The sequence below is a fragment of the Stegostoma tigrinum genome, chromosome 7, assembly GCF_030684315.1.
Source record: "Stegostoma tigrinum isolate sSteTig4 chromosome 7, sSteTig4.hap1, whole genome shotgun sequence".
Classification (NCBI taxonomy): Eukaryota; Metazoa; Chordata; class Chondrichthyes; order Orectolobiformes; family Stegostomatidae; genus Stegostoma; species Stegostoma tigrinum.
Window position 1 is genome coordinate 83,674,732 of NC_081360.1, and position 20,033 is coordinate 83,694,764.

General features: G+C 39.3%; 2 protein-coding genes across 5 annotated transcripts in view; one reads left to right on the top strand and one right to left on the bottom strand.

The window, feature by feature from the left end:
- orc4 (origin recognition complex, subunit 4) overlaps positions 1 to 652 on the bottom strand; it is a 79,766-nt gene extending 79,114 nt beyond the window's left edge. The window contains exon 1 of the mRNA XM_048535079.2: positions 561 to 652. The gene's annotated coding sequence lies outside the window, so the exon portion shown is untranslated. The remainder of the gene's footprint in view (positions 1 to 560) is intronic.
- A 103-nt stretch (positions 653 to 755) lies between these two features.
- Positions 756 to 20,033, top strand: part of mbd6 (methyl-CpG binding domain protein 6) — a 241,174-nt gene continuing 221,896 nt past the window's right edge. For all 4 annotated transcript variants that reach the window (XR_007247962.2, XM_059647456.1, XM_048534947.2 and 1 more), the window contains exon 1: positions 756 to 1,094. The gene's annotated coding sequence lies outside the window, so the exon portion shown is untranslated. The remainder of the gene's footprint in view (positions 1,095 to 20,033) is intronic.

The following is a 20,033-nucleotide window of genomic DNA, read 5'->3' on the forward strand; positions in this document are numbered from 1 at the left end:
TACACCAAATACAAATACAAACTCTACGTCGTGGAACAAATACAGCGTTTATTGTGACACAGGCACAATCAACAGAAAATGATGGAGGCATCAGAAAGCTCCCATAAAGAAAGGGGAGGATTATATTGTCCAGATTTCAAGTGCGGCTCCTTCATCAGCCTCTCCACCACTACTTTACCGTCTCCCCTAAAAAAAAATTTAAAAACCCAAGACCAGAACACGAACAACAAAAATTGAAAATTTCTAGCCGTTCGATGAGGGGACGTCGGAACACAGAACAAATGCGTAAACCCTTGTGATAGAACAAACTGCTGCCTCCCAAGCTTTTAAAAAACCCTGAATAAGATCAAATACGTTTTAAAAGAAAAAAATTCTAAATAAATAAAAGTGCGAAGAACACATAACAGGCGACAGGTGATGGAAAAGCTAGAAAACAACAGGTGAGTCAAAAATAAGGACCAAGAGTTCTGAACCTAGCGTGATATATAAAACATAAATAACTTTGTACACAAAATAATAAAAGCACCATATTTAAAGTGCATCAGCCAGACCACAAATACCTGAGCGAGGCCCAGTGGCTCCAACGATTACTCAGGTAACCACGACTCCTTTTATATAGTCCCACCCACCGCCCTCCGCTCTCTGACCTTTGATGACCTCCCACCTACACGTCACACGACAGGGTCCGCCCTATCTCCCCTTCCCCGGAGCATTCTGGGTAATTGTGTCTTGGGACATGCGCAGTGCGCCGGGTATTTTCAGCTGCAGGTTTTTTTTCCTCTCGTTCTCTCTTGCCCCGCTCCCTCTGTTTCTCTCTCCGTGGCTTTATCTCTCTCCCACCTTCTGTGTTTCCGAGTAAAGCCTCCATAAAGTCTCCAGAAATAAAGCGGCCGATTCTCCTTTTTGTTATTATGAGTCTACATTCCCAACCGGATACATCCCGAGCGTCTGAAAAACTTCCTGGATACCTCCCTTAACAACCAGCCGACCTCCCGGGCCTGGCCAGCAGCCTTTTAAGTGCCATTTCAGCCCTTTATTACCCTTTGTTTTTGAGTTTTTCTGAAGCGAAAGCTTTGGAGAGGAGAGAGTTAAAGGTAAGTGGTTGCAAAGCAAATCTGGCCTTTTTTATTTAAAAATCCGTATTTTATTAAAATGAAGTGCAGATTTTGGAGTATTATATAAATATATCGCTGTGTTGAGAATGAAATCTTATTGAAGTTGGGAGTTTAGGGTATAATTTTTTGATATGTATATTGCAGGAGAGGGACGTTGCTGGCTCTTGAAAATGGGGTTTAATCTGGTTTAAAGCCTTCTATTTATCCGCCCCCTCTTTGCTGCTGATGATGATGATGCTACGTTGCAGGCCACGGCCATGCGTGACTGCTGTTTACAACAGTCCAACTTCAGCTCTTGTGGGTATCAACCCCGCAGTAATAAGAAGGGTTGTTCCATCCTGATGCAATAATGTGTTCGTATTTGGAACCTCTGGAGAGTGTTTGGAGTAGGGTCATCAATATGGTACACGAGTTCTCATCGACTGGTAGTTAAGATACCGTCATGTTTGTGATTTTTCATATTTTGCATATTTATAGGCCCAATAGGATGTGGAGTACAATATGTAGCGTTTTAGCCCTAAAGAAACGTTTAGAGTTGAAGGATTTCAGTAGTTTGGTCGTCTTGCACGCCACTGTTATATTTTTATGACAAAAATACGTGAAATTAGTGTTTTAACAGTGCACTGATAGCTAGAGTTAAAGGATGCAGTAACTCATTGTGTGGATAAATATTTTAATTTTTCAATGTAATTGTTGAAATGATCCCTCAATGTGAATCTGCTTTTCCTTGAAAAAGTGCTGCCTTTTTTAAAACAAAGAAACTTTTAAATCATTTTTAGATGCATGTGAGAGATGTATTTCGAATTTGTATGTTGTGTATAGCAGCAAATAATAGTTTAATAGTTTAAAGTTTCATGTTAATGTTCTGCAGTTTTGCTTGTTTTGAAATGAGAAATTCACAATACTTTTTTTGCAAGTTGCTGAAATATGTTTTGTGTTTGTGAGTACTATTAATATCTTCTGTAGGTCTAAATTAAAATTTAAAATTATTAAACTTTTCCACATTTCTTTAAGTTTTCCATCTCTTATTCTCCTGGTTTTTGCTCTACATGAGTGCCAGTAGGCTGATTTTTCTACTCCTGGAAGGAAATAATAGATGTAATGGATGTGTTTGACAGGTACGATCTCTTTGGGGTTTAGATGGCTCCAACCAGATATAGTGAGGGAAATTTGAAATCAGATGGACCTTGTGTTTTAAATTTGGTAATCTGTTACTTAAACTAATCGGGTCTGCATTATTTCAACACGCTGTTAATTTGACCAGCCAACTTATGGCTTTCAAAAGATTGGACTTATTATTGTGCTCTGACGTTTCTGCCCATTCGACTGCAAATAACTGTGAAATAGCTCGATATGTAAGTTGGTCCTTGCTCAGATGAGCATTTGTGATGAGTTGCAACTTTTTAGCCTTTGCATGTACTTAAGAGTCCCTAGGCCTTCGTTTTGTCCTTCTGTACCGATCTTCATTGGTGTTGAGTAAATGGGAAGTATGTCTGAAGTGAGCATTGGGCACACAGAAACCTTAGAGTTTTGTCTGTATTTTTCAACAGCTTGATTTGAAGACTGTTCCTGCCATTCCTTAGTTAGGAGACTTGATGATTGAAAACTAAAATCATTAATTTATTTTTGTTCTTTAAAATTTGCCAACTCTACAGATCTGAAAAATAGATATAGGTGGTTTTAGCTGAGAGTACTTCTGAGTACTTTAATTTGGTTTCTTATTCTGCTTTTCATTTTATTTTAGCTCAAATGAGTGGTAAACATTCTTGATATAACAATATATTGTCAAGTTTAATATTCCAAAATGACTTATTTTTACATCATTTTTACTTCTACGTATGTCAAGTGGTTCAGTTAGTTTTGATCAGTGTTAGTCATGGTAAATAAATTTAACAGAATTATTGATACATGTAGCAATGTTTATTATTTTTCCAAGTTTATTAAGCATATGTTGCGTTTTCACTTTTCATAATCAGGAAATTTTAAATGGAAGGTTGGAAATTTGTGAAGCTTTTAAAACTTGCATAAAACTTAAATAACATGCCTTGGAAAAGTAGTATAAGCATCTGCATATATATTCTTCAAAGTATGTTATTCCTGTTTTAACTCTTCTGAATGACCTGATGTTCATTTAACACATGTTCTCCTATATGTGTTATGATTAATATATGCTATCTTCTGTCAAAATGAAGACACTTAATAATTGATGGTACAATCTTTAATGGAATGCACGCTAAGAAATGATTCTCTTCAGCTGGGGCATTTAAAATATGGGATGACAGCTATAGAACAAGGGGTTGGGCACTTTGGATTAAGGTGAGCAGCAGTTTCTTCACTCAGCCTTTAGGAATTGCAGAGAGAGAGAGAGAGAGAGAAAGAGAGAGATGCAGATCCTCTGTCATTCGGTATGTTTAAGACAAGTGTCGATGGATTCCTGGGTTACAAAGGAAATTCAAGATTGAGTGGATAGTGTGGGATGGCAGAGTTGAACGAGATCTTGATGGATGACAGGCCAAGTTTGAAGCGCGACATTACCCATTCCTATTTCATATGTTCTTATGTGTACACCAACCTATATTAGATCATGTTGTTTATTTACTAATGTAACTTTGCCTTACTCAAGTCAGCTAATGTTCATTGCTCAGTTTGGTTTTGTTGTAATTATATTGCCACAGCAATATATCTAGAGACTTCGATCAACATTTCTCAACACTCCGATTTTATGCTCGGCACAGTCTTTATTTTGGGGAAAGACAGAAAGGACATACAGACTTAAGAGAAGTAGTTGAGGTTTCAGATTGACCTTTTGTCAGAACTGAAAAAGTTAAATGCGTAAAAAAAATTTAAGGAAGCTCAGTGGGAGAGAAAATGGGAAGTGAAGACAAAAAGGATGATGGTGCAAGGGCAAGAGTAAAAAATAAAACATGTTCTAAAGGTGGTGAAAATGGGGATAGCAGAATCATCAACAATTTTTGTTTTTGTCCTAAAAAATGAAAGCAATGTGAAATTGAAGAAGGTCTGTGGAGTCTGGTAGCTATGAAGTACCTAATCAAAAGATAAGGGGTTGTACGTTGAGCATTGAGAGGTCATCGTGGGGATCAAGTGGAGAAATGAAAACAGCCGTAAACATTGGCACTCATATATGGGCAGAACAGTGGTGTTCCACAAGGAAGTCACCCAATCTATAATTATTCCAACATAGAAGGAGCCACATTATTTCCAGCAGACACTAAATTGAAAAGTTTCAAAAGAAATTGTGTAGATGAAGCATCTGGATACTTGGAAGAAGGCAATGGCAGAGATAAAATGGCATAATTATGCTTGCTTGATGGGGAGGTTCTGTAATGAGGAAAAAAATTGTTCCGTCTCTGTTGTCCCCTTTTGGTTTCCATGTCAGAACTGTGAGGCGCCTTTGTTCTCACCACACATTCAACGAGCTTTCATATCTTTCAACATTAGTGCCACCTCTGCCATGAACTCCTTTCCAAACATATCTTTCCCTTCTCTTTCAGCATTTCAGAGTCCGTTCTACCCAGGTCCATTGTTCATTTGTACCTGACTTCTTTTCCCTTCACATGAAAAATCTGTGGTTTACTTCTATACAAATTCATGAAGCAACTCACCTTGAGAGATATTTTCTACAATCAAATTGAGAGAATCAAAAACAACATGCTCAAGGGTCATAAAATCTTTCCTGACCATCCTACTTTGATGACACTGAAGCAACTGAAAATTAATTATAATAAATCAGAGGTCTTTTCATCTGCGGAGCATAATGTTGGTAATCTTTCATGTGGATTAAGCTGTTATATTGTAAAGGACTAAAACTGGTGCCTTTAATTTGTAAACCATTTTGAATTACATGCTTCTGTCATGGACATGAGGCAGACCAGTTTACATGCAACATATGGATCTGTCAAGGAACTGAAGAAATATTTAAAAGTAGAGGCTATGTATTTGAAGGAAGAATATTTTCATTCAGTAGGTGACAGTACATGACTGATTAGTGTTTTTTGGCATGCTCATTAAGAGGTGGAAATAAAGTTACTTCTTGTACTTAACGATCTAGTATTAATTTAAATCGATTCCTATTTTGTATGCTGTGAAGTACTACAGTTCCTCGCAATGTGCTGTTAACCTCGAGATAAGATCTTGTGTATTTAACAATATTTCAGTTTATTGATATGGAGTAGGCTGCAATTCTAGATTTATTTTTGTTTATTCATGGAATGTTCTGGGCAGTTTATTGTGGATTTGGAAAGTGTGTGTATATTAACATTTGAAAGGGACTAATAAGGAAATTAACTTCTGACCCTTCTTATCACACTGTTTGGACATCAACATGACAGAAAAGGTAAGAAACCTGAAGCAGCATTTCACTTGAAATTCCTATTTAGATATGTTTTCAGTTATAGCCAGTATATAGGAATTCTGCAAGTCATTATCACGAGATGCCAAAATCAATTCCAACTGTAGTTTGTTGAGTATTTCATGTTTTCATTTTTAAAATTTAGTTATTGCTGTATTTCCTGTTGTACAAATAATATTATCCAGTACAAGCTGCTGAGTTCAGCACAGGTGTGGCCTGCAATGACACAGTTTTAGCTATATTCAGTAATGTTAGTAGGAAACACTTTGCATACTCTCTCAATATAGATCAATATACTTTAAAAGTGACATACGCAGCACCCCTCTAGCACAAGACACCTTTAAAAAAGGCAAAGTAATCACCAACAATCAAAACATATTAATACTTTTGTTTTATCACTTTACCAACAAAAATACATGAAACCGAACGTGCACATGTGCAGTGGAAACGAATGTTAAGATCACGTGGCCAGCAATTGTTATGCATCTTTCAGTTTATTTACCCTAAATACCATAAAAGGTATCTGAATTCACAGCCAAATGTATCTAATGGTTAACATATTAAACAACATGCCCTAGGCTCACCTATTCCCATAAATTCAGAACCAGTCTGCAATCTTTGAATGATCCTGAATTAGATCAGGATTTGCAGTTAGCATAAGTGTAATTGACTTGTCCTATTTTGTGCAATTATTTACTTGTCTTGGCCAACCTCTGACTTCTACATAATTCATTTCACAGAATGTTTGATAGAAAGTACAGTATTGACACTCATCTTTACATCCAACCAGTCAATATTCATATTTATCATCCACCTTTTCATCTGGAATGTGCACCCTATTGCTATTTAGCTTTTATCCTGTTCTCATACATCTTGTAAATGTAATTTTATATTGATTTGTCTCATTCTGGACTTGAAAATTTCTTTATTCCTATACTGACCCATCCTTCCCATATACTGACCCAGAACTTTAAGCATGTCTGTCAAATTGCATCATTATCTACTCTTCCAACATTAGTCACCACTTTATTTCCAAGTCTGTTACTGTGTTTGTCTTTTCTTGTAGCTTTGTGGAGAGGCTGGACCATTTTCTTTTGTTTCAACATCTCTGCTGTAACAGTGAGCCCCAGATTTCAGACTATACTCCAATTATGGTCTTACTGAGCTTTTGTACTCATTAATTTGAGTTGTTGCTTTTTTATGTCTTGTGAATCTGGAATCCCAAATCTTTCTGTTCTTGTATTTCATCCAAACCTATTCGTTTCAGTTGCTTTTCTTTTCAACCAAAACGTGTCAGCATTAAGTTTCATTTTGTCTTTTTGTTCATTCCAGTGTCTTGTCAGTACTCCCTTGTAAGTTACTTTGTACTTTAGAATTATTTACAGTGCCTCAGTGCTTTAATATTTTCTCTATGGCAGTGGACAAAACTTATGTCCTTAAGAATGTCTCAGCAATATCTTCAAACAATCTTAGAATCTGTCTTTAACTTCAGCTTTCCGTTTTCTTCATTTTAGGCTACTTTTTATCAAAGTTGCTATCATTCTTGTAATTACCCATTTGATAATCTGATGGATCTTATGTGTGATATCTTGTAAAAGACTTCATGAAGGCACACGGACAGCTCACTAACCATAGGTCTCTAGCATTCATTTCAGGTGTATCCTTAAAGATTTTCTGGAAGCATAAAATTTTCTTTGCAAAATCGATGTTGACTACTATTTTTCCATCTTCTAGATGTTTAGCAACTTAATCATTTTATTAAAGACTCTAAAATATTCCCTACCACAGATGTTAAACCAACTTGTCTGTAATTACCCAGGTGATTTTTGTCTCGCACTTTTTGAAAATGGCTTGTGGAATGCTATGCATCAGTTCTCAAGCTTAATAGAACATTAAAGTACAATTCTGCTATTTTTTTTCTGCAGAATTATTCAGAGGGTCTCTTCAGATCCAGGAGATTTCATTTTCCCTTCTATGATTTAAACTGATTTTATAGTTGTTTTCTCTAAAAACTCCCAGAAATCCTCCATTTTCGACAATCTACTATTTCACTCTCCTCCGATATTCTTGACATTGGAGATGCTTAAAATACCTTTTGTCAATTTCCAATTATGCTTAAACAAACTCATCATTTGAACTTTCCGGATTTTAACTATAAATTGAGTTCTTTTTGATATGTTTTAGAATACTGTTTTGTTTGATTTTCTTGAAAATCTCTCCATCTCATTTATTTATGGATGATCTAATTTTCTTAATATTTGTAAGCCCCTTACATTTCCTTCATTCAGTTTTAGCTTGTTCCTGCCTCCTTCCTCCCTGAGAAACTTGAAATAGCCTCCCTTTCCACTGATCTTGAAAATTGGAGGTAACCTTTTCAGAAATGAAATCAAGAAATGCTTCCACAAACTCTTCCCCTAAATGCTGTGGGTTCTGGAACAAGTGAAATTTTCAGGACTCAGTTTGATTGGTAATGCATAAAGTTAGGCAGAAAATTTTGAATCAAGATGCAGGTGTGCTTGTTTTTCTTGCGAAAGAATGATTATGTTGGCTATTGAACATTAGCTGACCAAGTAGCTTGGGTGAACGCTAGAACATTTTAACAAACTTATAAAGCGGGTTTCTAAAGCTTTCAAGATAAGTGTGAAGCTGGATGAACACAGCTGGCCGAGCAGGAAAGATTGACTTTGTGGGCCAAGGAAAAGGGTCTGAAGAAGGGACTTGACCCAAAATGTCAAACTTTCCTGCTCCTCTGCTGCTTGGCCTGCTGTGTTCATCCAGCTTCACACCCTGTTATCTCAGATTCTCTAGCATCGGCAGTTCCTACTATCTCTGTTCCAAAGCTTTTGGGTTGTTTATGAACCTGTATGTGCATATCATAGTCCCAAACAAAGCTTTGTACATTTCAATCAGCCATGTACATATTGAATAGCCTGCTCCTGTTTGTATATGTCCTCTTACCTGGTTGTCCCTGTCAATTAGCTATTAGTCTCTTCGTTGTTGATTCCTGCTCAAATTCCATGCAGAAGACATTTGACTCAGTACCATACAACAGACTTGTGAGCAAAATTAAAGAGCATGAAGTAGAAGGGACAGCAACAACATTGAAACAAAATTAGTAACAGAAATACAATAATGGTTTTTGGATGTTGTTTGGGCTGAGGTAAGATTTGCAGTGGAGGTCCCCAAGAATCATTGCTGGAACCTTTTGGTTTTAACAGATTTAACCAATAATCTAAGTCTTGATGAACAGGACATTGTCAGATTTGAGAATGCTTCAGTGTTTTTTAAAATCACAGTAATCTGTGACAGATAGTATAGAACCTCTGCAGTAGATAACCCTCAGGAGGAGATGAACATAGTGGATTGAGTGAGTGGATGCATGGTGGACGAAGTTCAGCACAATCAAGTGCTCCTCTAGGGTAGGGTAAACAAGGAGCCACAATATAAAATAAAGGGTGTAACTCTAAAATGTGAACAGTAGCATTTGAATTGGATCTGAATAAGCTTAAGTCATTGAAGAGAACAGGAAATGTTGAGAGAACAACAAATAATAAAACAGGTGATAACCTTGTGTTTACCTATAAGAATATAGAGTACAAATCGACAGTGAAGAACATTACCTAAGATTACAAAGGGATCTTGATCAATTGGGCCAGTGGCTGAGGAGTGGCAAATAGAGTTTAATTTAGGTGAGTGCAAGGTGTTGCATTTTGATGAGTCAAACAAGGGCAAAACTTAGACAGTCAATGGTGGGGCCCTGCGGAGTGTTATCAAATAGGAAGACTGGGTTTCAAGTACATAGTTCTTTGAAAGCTACATTAGAGGTAGATAGGGCGGTAAAGGTGATGTTTGGTATGCTTGCCTTTCGTCCTCCGATCATTGAGTATTGGAGTTGGGACATCATGTTGGGATTGTGCTGGGCATTGGTGAGGTCATTTTGAATGATATATTGTCATGTGTATTTTACAGTGAAATACAATAAAATACAGTGAAAAGCTGTAATTTGTTGCCTTAATCTCGTGCCATTTTGTTAGTTTAAAAGTAAGAGAAAGTGAAAAGATATATCATCTGTGTACACGTTCTGAGCCAGCTCAGGATCATGACTGCCTTGCCAGACCTAACAAATATCGAAGTCGCTGATTCTCAGGTGACTCCTAGAGTACTGTGCAGTTTTGGTAATCCTGCCAAGGGAAGGATGTTAAGTTGGAGCGGATTTGGAAAAGACTTACATGTATGTTACTGAGATCGAGGGTTTGAGTGTTAAAGAGAGACTGGTGCATAGGAGGTTGAGGAGTGACCTTAGAGGTCATAGATAAGATGAATAGCAAAGGTCTTTTCCCTGGGATGGGCGAGTTCAAATCTACAGGGCATAATTTCAGGATGTGAGTGGAAAGATTTAAAGAGACCCAAGGGGCAACTTTTTCACAAAACGATTGGTCTGCCCATGTAATCAACTGCCAGTGGAAGTAGTGGATGCAGGTCCCGTTACTACAACTAAAAAAACATTTGGACGGGTACGTGAATAGTAGAGATTTAGAGGAATATCAGCCAAACACAGGAAAATGGGGCTAGTTTAGTTTAAGAAACTTGATCGGCATGGACAGGTTGGTCCAAAATGTCTGTTTCTGTGCTGTATAACTCTGATGTTATATCGAATAAATGCAAGACATTAATCCAGTCGTAGCTGAAATATTGCATCCGGTTCTGGGCACTCTGCTTTGGGAAGAATGTGAAAGTATTGGAGAGAGTGCAGTGTGGATTTGAGAGTGGCTCTGGAGATGAGGAATTTCATTTTCAAAGGTGCATTTGAGTACTTGAATTTTTTTTCCTTGGAGAAAGCCGAGAGGAGATTTGATGACCCAAATTGTTTGTGATTTTGAATACTTAGGATTAAACATGGAACAAGTGTTCCCACGCATGGAGAGATCAAGAATGAGAGGACACAAATGCAAAACAAGGGGCAACATAAAAGCAAATGACAAAGCTTATAATGTGGTGAAAATTCTTGGGAAAGCAGAAGAATGAGAAGTATTTACAAACCAGCAGAGGACAACAAAAGCAAAAGGGGGTGGGGGGTAGGGGGTAGTGTTATGCTTCCAAGTATTCCAGTGGCTCAGCAGGCAGCACCATCCAGGAGCGGCAGTCTTGATTTCATTTGGTGGTCTTCTCTAGCTGCGTCTTGAGGGCATTCTGTCGTTCTTTAATCGGCTTTCTCTGAGCCCACGAGCCGTTCACAGAACTGTCAACTTAGTCTTAATTTAACCTTTTTTTATTATTATATATTACTTCTGTCGTTTATGTAGGTGCCGTGTTAGGGCAACTTACTGAACTTTTCACATAAAAAGCACATGTTAAAGTACACACGATAATAAATTTATATTCTCAGCTATTGTAGATGAAATGAAGGGGTGAGCTAGCCAGTAACATAAAAGGTGATTGAAGAGGTTTTTTTAAGATGCATTGGACCACTGGTAAATGAGTTTGGAGAAGTAGTAATTAGGAACAAAAAAAATGGCAGAGCTACTGAATAAATACTTCGCATCAATGTTCACAGGGAAAAGACGCCAGCGTAGTGGCTATCAATCAGGAAAAAGAGCTGGGCAAGCTGAAAAGGATAAATCACCTGGACCAAATGCACTGCATCCAGGTTTCTGAAGGAGATAGTTGAGATTTTGAAGGCATTGCTGAGCTTTGAGGAATCACTGGAGTTAGGGACGGTCCCAGAGGAGTGGAAGTTGGCTAAAGTAACACCCCTGTTTAAAAAGGGAAGGGGGCAGAAGACAGAAAGTCATAGGCCCACTAGCCTGACCTCAGTCATTGGTTAAAATTTTAGACTCCATTATTAAGGATGAGACTGTGGAGTACTTGGAAGTGCATGATAAAATAGGGCTGAGTCAGCACAGCTCAAGTGGAGATCATGCCTGACAAGTCTGTTAGAATTCCTTGAGAAGGTAACAAGCAAGTTTGAGAAAGGAGAGCCCATGGATGTGATCTGTTTGGATTTCCAAAATGCCATTGACTAGAAGCCACACAGGCTGCTAAATAAGATACGAACCATGGTACCGGGGATGAAATACTGACGTGGATAGATGATTGGCTGACTAGCAAAAAGCGGAGAGCGAGGATAAAGGGGCCTTTTTCAGGATGGCAGCTGGTGATCAGTGGACTTCCACAGGGTGAGTGTTGGGACCACAATTCATGTTAGAAAGTAATGACACAGGAACTGAGGACATTGATTCTAAGTTTACAAACAATATGAAGATTTCTGGAGGCCCAAGAAGTCTTGAGGAAGTGGGGAGGCTACAGAAGACTTAGACTCTGAGAGTGGACGAAGAAATGACAGATGGAATATATTATGGGAAATTTGGTTATGCGCTCTGGGAGGAAGAATACAGGTGTAGACTATTTTCTAAATAGGGAAAGGCTTCAGAAATCTCAAGCACAAAGGGACTTGGGATTCCTAGTTCAGGGTTCTCTTCAGGTTAGTATGCAAGTTCAGTGGGCAGTCAAAGGCAAATTCAATGTTAGCATTCATTTTAAGGAGTCTGGAATACAACAGCAGGGATAGCCTCGTGGTTCCAGCGATACAGATAATGTTCTGGAGGCCTGGGTTCAAATCCTGCCATGAGATATGAACCATGGTATTAGGGATGAAGTACTCATTGGGATGAAGGATTGGCTGACTGGCAGAAAGCAGAGTGAAGGGATAAATGTCCTCAGTTCCTTCATCCAGATCATTCATATATAACATGAATAGTTGGGGTCCCAGCACTCACTCTGTGGAACTCCATTGGTCATGGCAGATAATGGAATTTGAATTCAATAATAATCTGGAATTAAGAATCAAGTGATGACCATGAAACCATTCCTAATTGTCAGGAAAACCCATCTGGCTTGCTAATGTCCTTTAGGGAAGGAAATCTCCCATCCTTAACTGGTCTGGCCCACATGTGACGCCAGAACCACAGCAGTATGATTAACTCTTAACTGCCCTCTAGTCCAGCCAGCGAGGCCCACATCCCATGAATGAATTTTTTTAAAAATTACTGTTGTGGCAGTATAACACTGTGGTCAGAATGCATTTGGAATATCGAATTTGGGATAATAAAGGGCTTGTTAGACGAGGACCAGTTGAGGGCTCAGGGTCTGAGTACCTGATGAAGTTTAGAAAGATGAGGGGATCTCCGTGAAACTCGCAGAATACTGAGCGGAGACAAAAAAAAAGCCTACAGATGGTAGAATCCAAGGGAGACAAACAGGAGGTTGGAAGAATACAGCATGCCAGGCAGCATTTGGAGGAATGAAACAGTCAAGGTTTTGGGTATATCCCTTTCTCAGGAAAGGAAGAAGGGAGAATACTGAGAGGCCTGAACAGAGTGGATGTTGAAAAAAATTTTCCACTAGGATGCAAGGGCATAACCACAGACACTTGAGAGCTGAGATGAGGAATTTCATTAGCCAGAGGGTTGTGAATCTGTGGAACTCTGCCTCAGAAGGAAGCTAAGTCATTGAGTGTATTTAAGATCAAGAGTGATTAGATTCATGATTAGTAACGGGATCAAGGGTTACAGGGAGAAGGCAGGACATAGATGAGATGGATTGAATGGCATTCTCCTACCTGACTTCATTCTGGTGATTTTGTGATGCTGGTAAATAAGGTCTCTGTCCATTTTCAGTTTGGGTGTGGGCCAATCTCGGGCACATCAGAATGATCTTTGAACGACATACAGATACTATACTGTTCACAATGTTGCTTATCAGCTTATTGGATATGAAGCATGTATTGAAGGAAGAATGGATGGCGTCTTATTTCTGAATCTGACTGATATACCTCTGACGATGGATCTGTGAAATTGATGGATTGATAATTTTTTAGACTTGGGCCATTTAAGTAGTTGAGTTTGAAGTTCAGCCCTGATAATGTTGAGGACCGATCAGTTTGTATAATTGACTCGCATTTCCTACAGTCTGTACAGCCGTACAGCCATGCAGCAACCTGAAAGCCCTGTGCTGGCTGTGTACAAGTCAGGCCCTTTGCAGCTGCAGAAAAAAATTAAAAGGGGGTCGCACAGTTGAATCACTGACACATGCAAAACTATTAGCAACAATTTTGCAGTATTACGTTCAAACCTGTTCAGTGCTGGCAGCAACAATTCTGATGTTGATTAGGTCAGAATGTTTTTTAAGAAATGAAAATATTGAGCAGGTGCATAAAATAGTAATTGTATTGGTAACTAAAAATCAAATGTGAAAAGTATGTTTTCAATAATATATTTGTTTCAAGCTGAAGGTTTTCTGAGAAAAATAATATTTTGTCAGTTTTTTTTGTTTAATGCCCTTTACCTACAATTTTATACAAGGTAATTTGTAACATGACTGAATTATTTGAAATTTTTATTGAGTCACACCTTTGGATCTGTTGTTCGTCCGACTTGTCCTAGAATTTATGTCGTGTTAATGTTTATTTCTGAAAAAAATTCCTTTTCAGCTGGTAGCAGTTTAATGCAAAATATATCATAACCAGTAAAATATATTGTGCAGTTTTGCAGGTTTACTTTGCTGGGGCTTGTAAACTAAACTTAATTTGGAATGCAACTGAATGTGGACCGAACCAGAAGAAAAGTGCTGCAGATTTCCACTGTTTCCACTTGATTGTGTGTAAAAACTATTCCAAATACTGTAAATGTGTAGAGGTGCAGTGGAGCTGCTGTCTTTAAAGTGATAGAAGGAATAAAGCCCTTTCCATTATGTAAACTAAAACAAAAGAACTGCAGATGCTGACAATCTGAAACAAAAACAATTTGCAGGAGAACCCCAACAGCTCTGGCAGCAACTATGGAGAGAAAACAAGCTAATGTTTTGAATCCCGTGACCTTCTGCAGACCTTATGGTAGTGAAGAAGAGTTGGCATTTGTGCTGATGAGGATTTTTGGTGGCGGGCGGTGTAGATGTTAAAGATTTGAGTAGGCAGGTGGAGACAGACCCCACAGAGAAAGAAAAAGTTAAGTAGTCAAAGTTAGGGAGTAGGCCAGAAAAGAAGTAAAGCTGATAATGGAATCAAAACAGGTGGAAATAGGTTTTCTGTGTTTAAAGCAGCCCATGTAGATAAAGAACGTGGAAGAAGGTGTTCACACTCTAATGTTGTTGAATTTGATGTTGAGTCCTGAAAGTTGCAGAATCCCTAAGCAGAAGATGAGATATTTGCCTTACAGCTTGCACTGAACCTTGCTGGAGCACTGTTTTGGCCCTGAAGCAGTGGTCCAGTGAGACTTCCCTTGAAGGAAAAGCAGTTCCTCCTCTCTCAAATCATTATTATGAATCTTCCGTGCTATTTCTAATGTCTTTGCTTCCTTCCTGAAGTGCAACTTCCAGAACTGGATGCGCTTTTGCAACTGAGGCCAAGCTGGTCACTTTTACATGTTTGGCATCATCTCTTTGCTATTGTACCCTAACTCAAAAATAAAACCTAGGTTACTGTATGCTTTACTAACTGCTCTCTATTTGCCCTGCCATCATCAGTGACATGCATATATACACCAAGGCCCCTCCATTCTTGCACTCCCTTTACAGTTGTCAGTTTTTCATATGTTCTTCCTAAAGTGTGAATACATTCATCATTGAATTTTATCTTCCACTTCTCTTGCTATTCTATCAATTTGTCTGTGTCTTTTTGAAAGGAAACTCAAAAAGCACGCAATTTTTTGTTCCTTTTTCCTGTATTTTCAGGCTTTTACTTGTGTATAAAGTGGATTCTCACAATAAGAAATGAGCCACTGTGTGAACCCAACTGATGATTGTCGCAAGGGGAAATGTGGGTGAATTTAATTTTAACATTTTTTTAAGCCCAAGAAGTTCTGCCTATTGAAGAATGACCAGACTGATTTCTGCGAGCGTAGGACTGATGCACAAAGAGACTGGATCAATTAGGGCTACAAAAACAGAAGTTGCTGGAAAAGTTCAGCAGGCCTGGTAGCATCTGTGAAGAGAAATCAGGGTTAATGTTGTAGGTCCAGTGACCCTTCCTCAGAACTAATGGTAGCTAGGAAAATATGTTTGTCTGTCCAACTGTTCTCTCTCTTTGGGCTCCACCCCAAAATCTACCGATTTGTTTATTCCTTTCCCCCTCCCCCACCACCTTATCTTCTGTATATAAACCAGCATTTTCAAGAGAAGTGGTTGAAGCCAACTATCCAACGGTGGAGCCCAATTGAAGGAGTGAATAGCCTACACCTCCTATTTCCAATATTTGTGTGAGGGTAGGCATTTCATTTCTTTCCCTTAATTTTGTAAAATTTATCCTATTTTCCTAACCAACATGTTCAACAATGTTCAACCATGTTATTACCCACTCTGGTGCAGCTGGGGCTTGAATCCAGGCCTCTGGGTTCAGGGATAAAGTTACCACTACCGCTAGACCACAAGAGAGCCTCTCCTTTGCCTTTTTACTCCTGTTCTTTTATTGAAGTTCAATGTCCAATTTTTTTAACTTAAATCCACAGCAAACATCCCTTAAGGTTGTACCAAAGCTAGGGCTTATTTAATAAAACCTTCAGAGGGCGGCACGGTGGCTCAGTGGTTAGCACTGCAGCCTCACAGCACCAGGGACCGGGGTTCGATTCCCACCTCGGGTGACTGTCTGTGTGGAGTTTGCACGTTCTCCCGTGTCTGCGTGGGTTTCCTCCGGGTGCTCCTGTTTCCTCCCACAGTCCAGAGATGTGCAGGTTAGGTGGATTGGCCATGCTAAATTGCCCCTAGTGTACAGGGGTGTGTGCGTTTTAGGGGGATGGGTCTGGGTGGGATGCTTCAAGGGGCGGTGTGGGCTTGTTGGGCCAAAGGGCCTGTTTCCATACTGTAGGGAATCTAATCTAAAATCTGTAATAGAATTATTTTGCTTCTCCATGTACATTCATGCACTCAGGAAATTAAGAAAGACAGGATAAGAGGGGAGATATGTTGGTCATTCCTATGAATTCCCAAGTCATTGTTCAGTATTAGTCGCCTTGACAAGTTGGACCCAGCCATTTTCCTTCTTACAGGGAAAGTGTGGACTTTTTTTCTGGCTGGCAACTTGAAGACACGAGGGGGAGGATCTAATGCACATTACCAACTAATTCAGGAGTCCTGCTTTCTTTCTGTAGGTCAAATAGCAATTGATTTACAATCCTGGAATTGTATCCTTAAGCAATTCAAACAGTTCCAACTTTGGTCATGTTTCAAGGCCAGGCATTTCAGGTGCTGTGGGCCACATTGGGTGTTGAATTAGAAAATCATTAAACTAACGCCATTGCTGTACTTCCCTTTCAGAGTTTCCCATTGCCTAAATCCTGTTGCGCTCATTTGGCATAATAGGTCTCAATGTTTTCCTTTATCCAGACATCTTACCTCCAGTTCTTTCATGTCAGTTTTAGCAATGTCTATGCAATGCAGAAGGATCAGAAGCTTCTGAAACATGGTTATGCGATTAGCCTTTGCCAATTTGAGAGTCCAGCAAAGTTTCCATTTTAAAGAAAAATTTTAAACTCAAATATAGAATTAGATTCAGGCTTCATTGTCACGTGTACTCAAGTACAGAGACAGAAGAACAGTGAAAAGTTTACAATGTTGCCATTCACGGCACCATCTTGGGTACATGGTGCCTAGGTACAAAAGGTTTAAAAAAAAATAGAAAAGTAAGTTTCAAGCTCAGCATTACGTTTCTTCTCAGCATAAAGTAGTAAAGAAGAAATGTTAAAAGTTCCAACTTACCGTCCTACTTTAGACACGGGCTTACAGTCACTCCATGCTGGGCATTCCCCATGAGGGCTCCATCTGTTTCCCCCGTGCTGAGGTCAATTTCTCAATCCCCGCGCAGCCGTCTTGCTGCTGACTGCCATCTGCGATGATCAGCCAGCTCATCATTGGCTTTGAGTCCTACTGTGGTGCCATTCCAGGCTCCCAGCTGCTTCCACAATGCCACCAAGCTCGTAACCGACCACTGCGGTCCCTGATTTGTGCCCCCAACCACTGCCGTTGTCGCAGCTGCCTCCACAACTGAGTTCCCTACAGAAGGTAAGTCGCCGGGAAAAAAACTTAAAAAGGAAGAAAGAAAAGCAGTTGGAGCAGTTGAGCTTTAGCTCAGAAGCCCTACTCCTCCACCATCTTAAATCAAAAAACTATGGAAAAGAATACAGATTTCTTCAGGAATTCTCTTCATACCAATGCCCACAACAAAAAGTCATATTAGTTAGGTGTAATTCCTAACCTGCTTTGAACAGCACTGGCTGATTAATCCAATCACAGTTGCATTAAACTTTACATTTTGAGTTTTTGGATGCATCAGTTGATGAAGTGAGATCAGTATTCCGTCTACAGTGAACAGCAAAAGTGATGTGTTATTTGATACAAGTCAGTATTTTCACCGGGTTTATAGCCCAGGTGCCTGACATGGCACCAGCTCTGTAATTGATGTGGAACAATATTTATCTGTGTTTTAGGCAGAACATCCCTTTTACTTGACAACAATGTTCTGTTAATAGAAAACGCCATGTATTGCTGCAACCTAAGTACTCAAAAGGGTACTTTGCCTATCACGAATTAATAATATGGTATACGAACGTCAGTTCTTGCCACTAACATTTTGTGATAATAGCTGGTCACTGACAAAATCATAGCCTCAGAATCTCATAACTCTGTTACAGACTCTTCCATCACTAGATACATGTCCTGATTCACCAGGACAACTGACTGTTCAATGGCGGCAGCATTGTGGAATGCATTCTTAATGTCAACTCTGGATCTTGTGAGGTCTGTTGACATTAGGTTAGACAGCTGCTGGCCTCATTTGAGTTCGTATCCCTCCATATTGAACATCACTTATAAAATGCACTTTGGGCAGCAGGTACACACGATTTGAATCTTCATGTTCTGTCACAAGTAGGACCATTATTGACTGTACTGATTCAGTTCTGAAAGACACAGCATTTGTCACAAGATCAATCTGACTGCTAAGAGAGCATGAGCCACACAGATTCAGACCGTTCCTATATGATCACAAATCTGTGGTTAGTTACTAATGGAATACAAACTCTGAAAGGGACTTACAGTAGACATGAAGTTGTATCCCTAGGCTAAAAAATCTAGCAACACAAGGACGCAGTCTCCTGGACAAAGGGCCAATCTGTCGGACCAAGATGAGGACCAAGTTCTTTCGAGGGTTATGAATCGTTAGAATTCTGTACTTCAGAGGGTTGTGGATGCTACATCATTGAATGTCTTTTGGTTAAGAAGAACATTATCTCAGAATTGCTGTTTAAAGAGAATGTGCAGGAAAGTAGGCTTACCATGATTGTATTGGATAGCAGAGCAGAATCATGAGCAGTATGGTTAACCTGACCTATTTCTTATGTTTTGATATTTTAATGTGTGATAAAGTTGTGGCTCTTGTCAATTTACCTCGATGCAATATCACCAACTGTGAGAGTGATATCTGGAATTCCAAGTCTGTTGGTGACCATGAATACACTGTTGATTTGTATTTTTTAAAAAAATCGATCTGGTTCATGACTGACCTTTTTAAGGATGGAAATCTGTTCTTACCTACATGTGACTTGAGAACCATAACAGTATGATTGTTTCTTAACTGAAATTGTCTGACAAGCCATTGATCGTTCATAATATTCATCTGTGTGTTTTAGACAGGACATCCTTTTGGCTTGATGGCAACTATATTAAATCCTTAAAAACTCCCAAAGGATTGCTATCGGACAGACCACGTATAATCAATATAGGCATTAGAAATGGCAGTGGTAAATTTGCCCTTTCTACTCTGAAAAGTTCTCCTTCTTAAGTTATAGAAGCTAGTGCCAAAATTGGAAGAGCTGTCTTACAGACTAGTCAAGCTATAGCCTGATATCGTGATACTTGCTGATTCATATCTTACAGAGCATGATCCTGACAATATCATCCCTGACATGTGAACCCGGGTCTCTAGTGCTGTGAGGCTGCAGTACTAACCAATGAGCCACCGTGCCACCTGGATGATGATGGGATAGTGTATGGGGGTGGGCGGGGCTTTGATTAGTTCTCAGGTCGGCGCAACATCAAGGGCCGAAGGGCCTGTTCTGCGCTGTATTGTTCTATGTTCTATGTCTGATGACAGATAATAATGTTAAAAATTGTCCAGACCAGCCCTAGCCTCAAAAGCAAGACAAATCAACCCGACCAGTTATGGCTGCATCAGTCTGCTTTCAGGCATCAGTGAAATAGGTCATCGACAGTGCCATTAAGTAGTACTTAATTGGCCGTCACCACTTCAGTAATGTTTACTTTCAGTTTGAGCAGGACCACTTAACTCCATTATAGTCTTGGTTCAAGCACGAACAGAAGTGACTAACATTAGAGGGTAGATAAGAATGCGAACCTTTGGCAGCAAGGCAGCATTCAGTTGAGAATGGAGTCAACAAGCCCTTGTGAAACATCTGTCAGTGGCAATTGAGGGGAAATCTCTGATAGTTCGAGTTCTGCCTAGATCAAAAGGAAGATGGTTGTGCTTTTTAGAGCACCTTAACTCC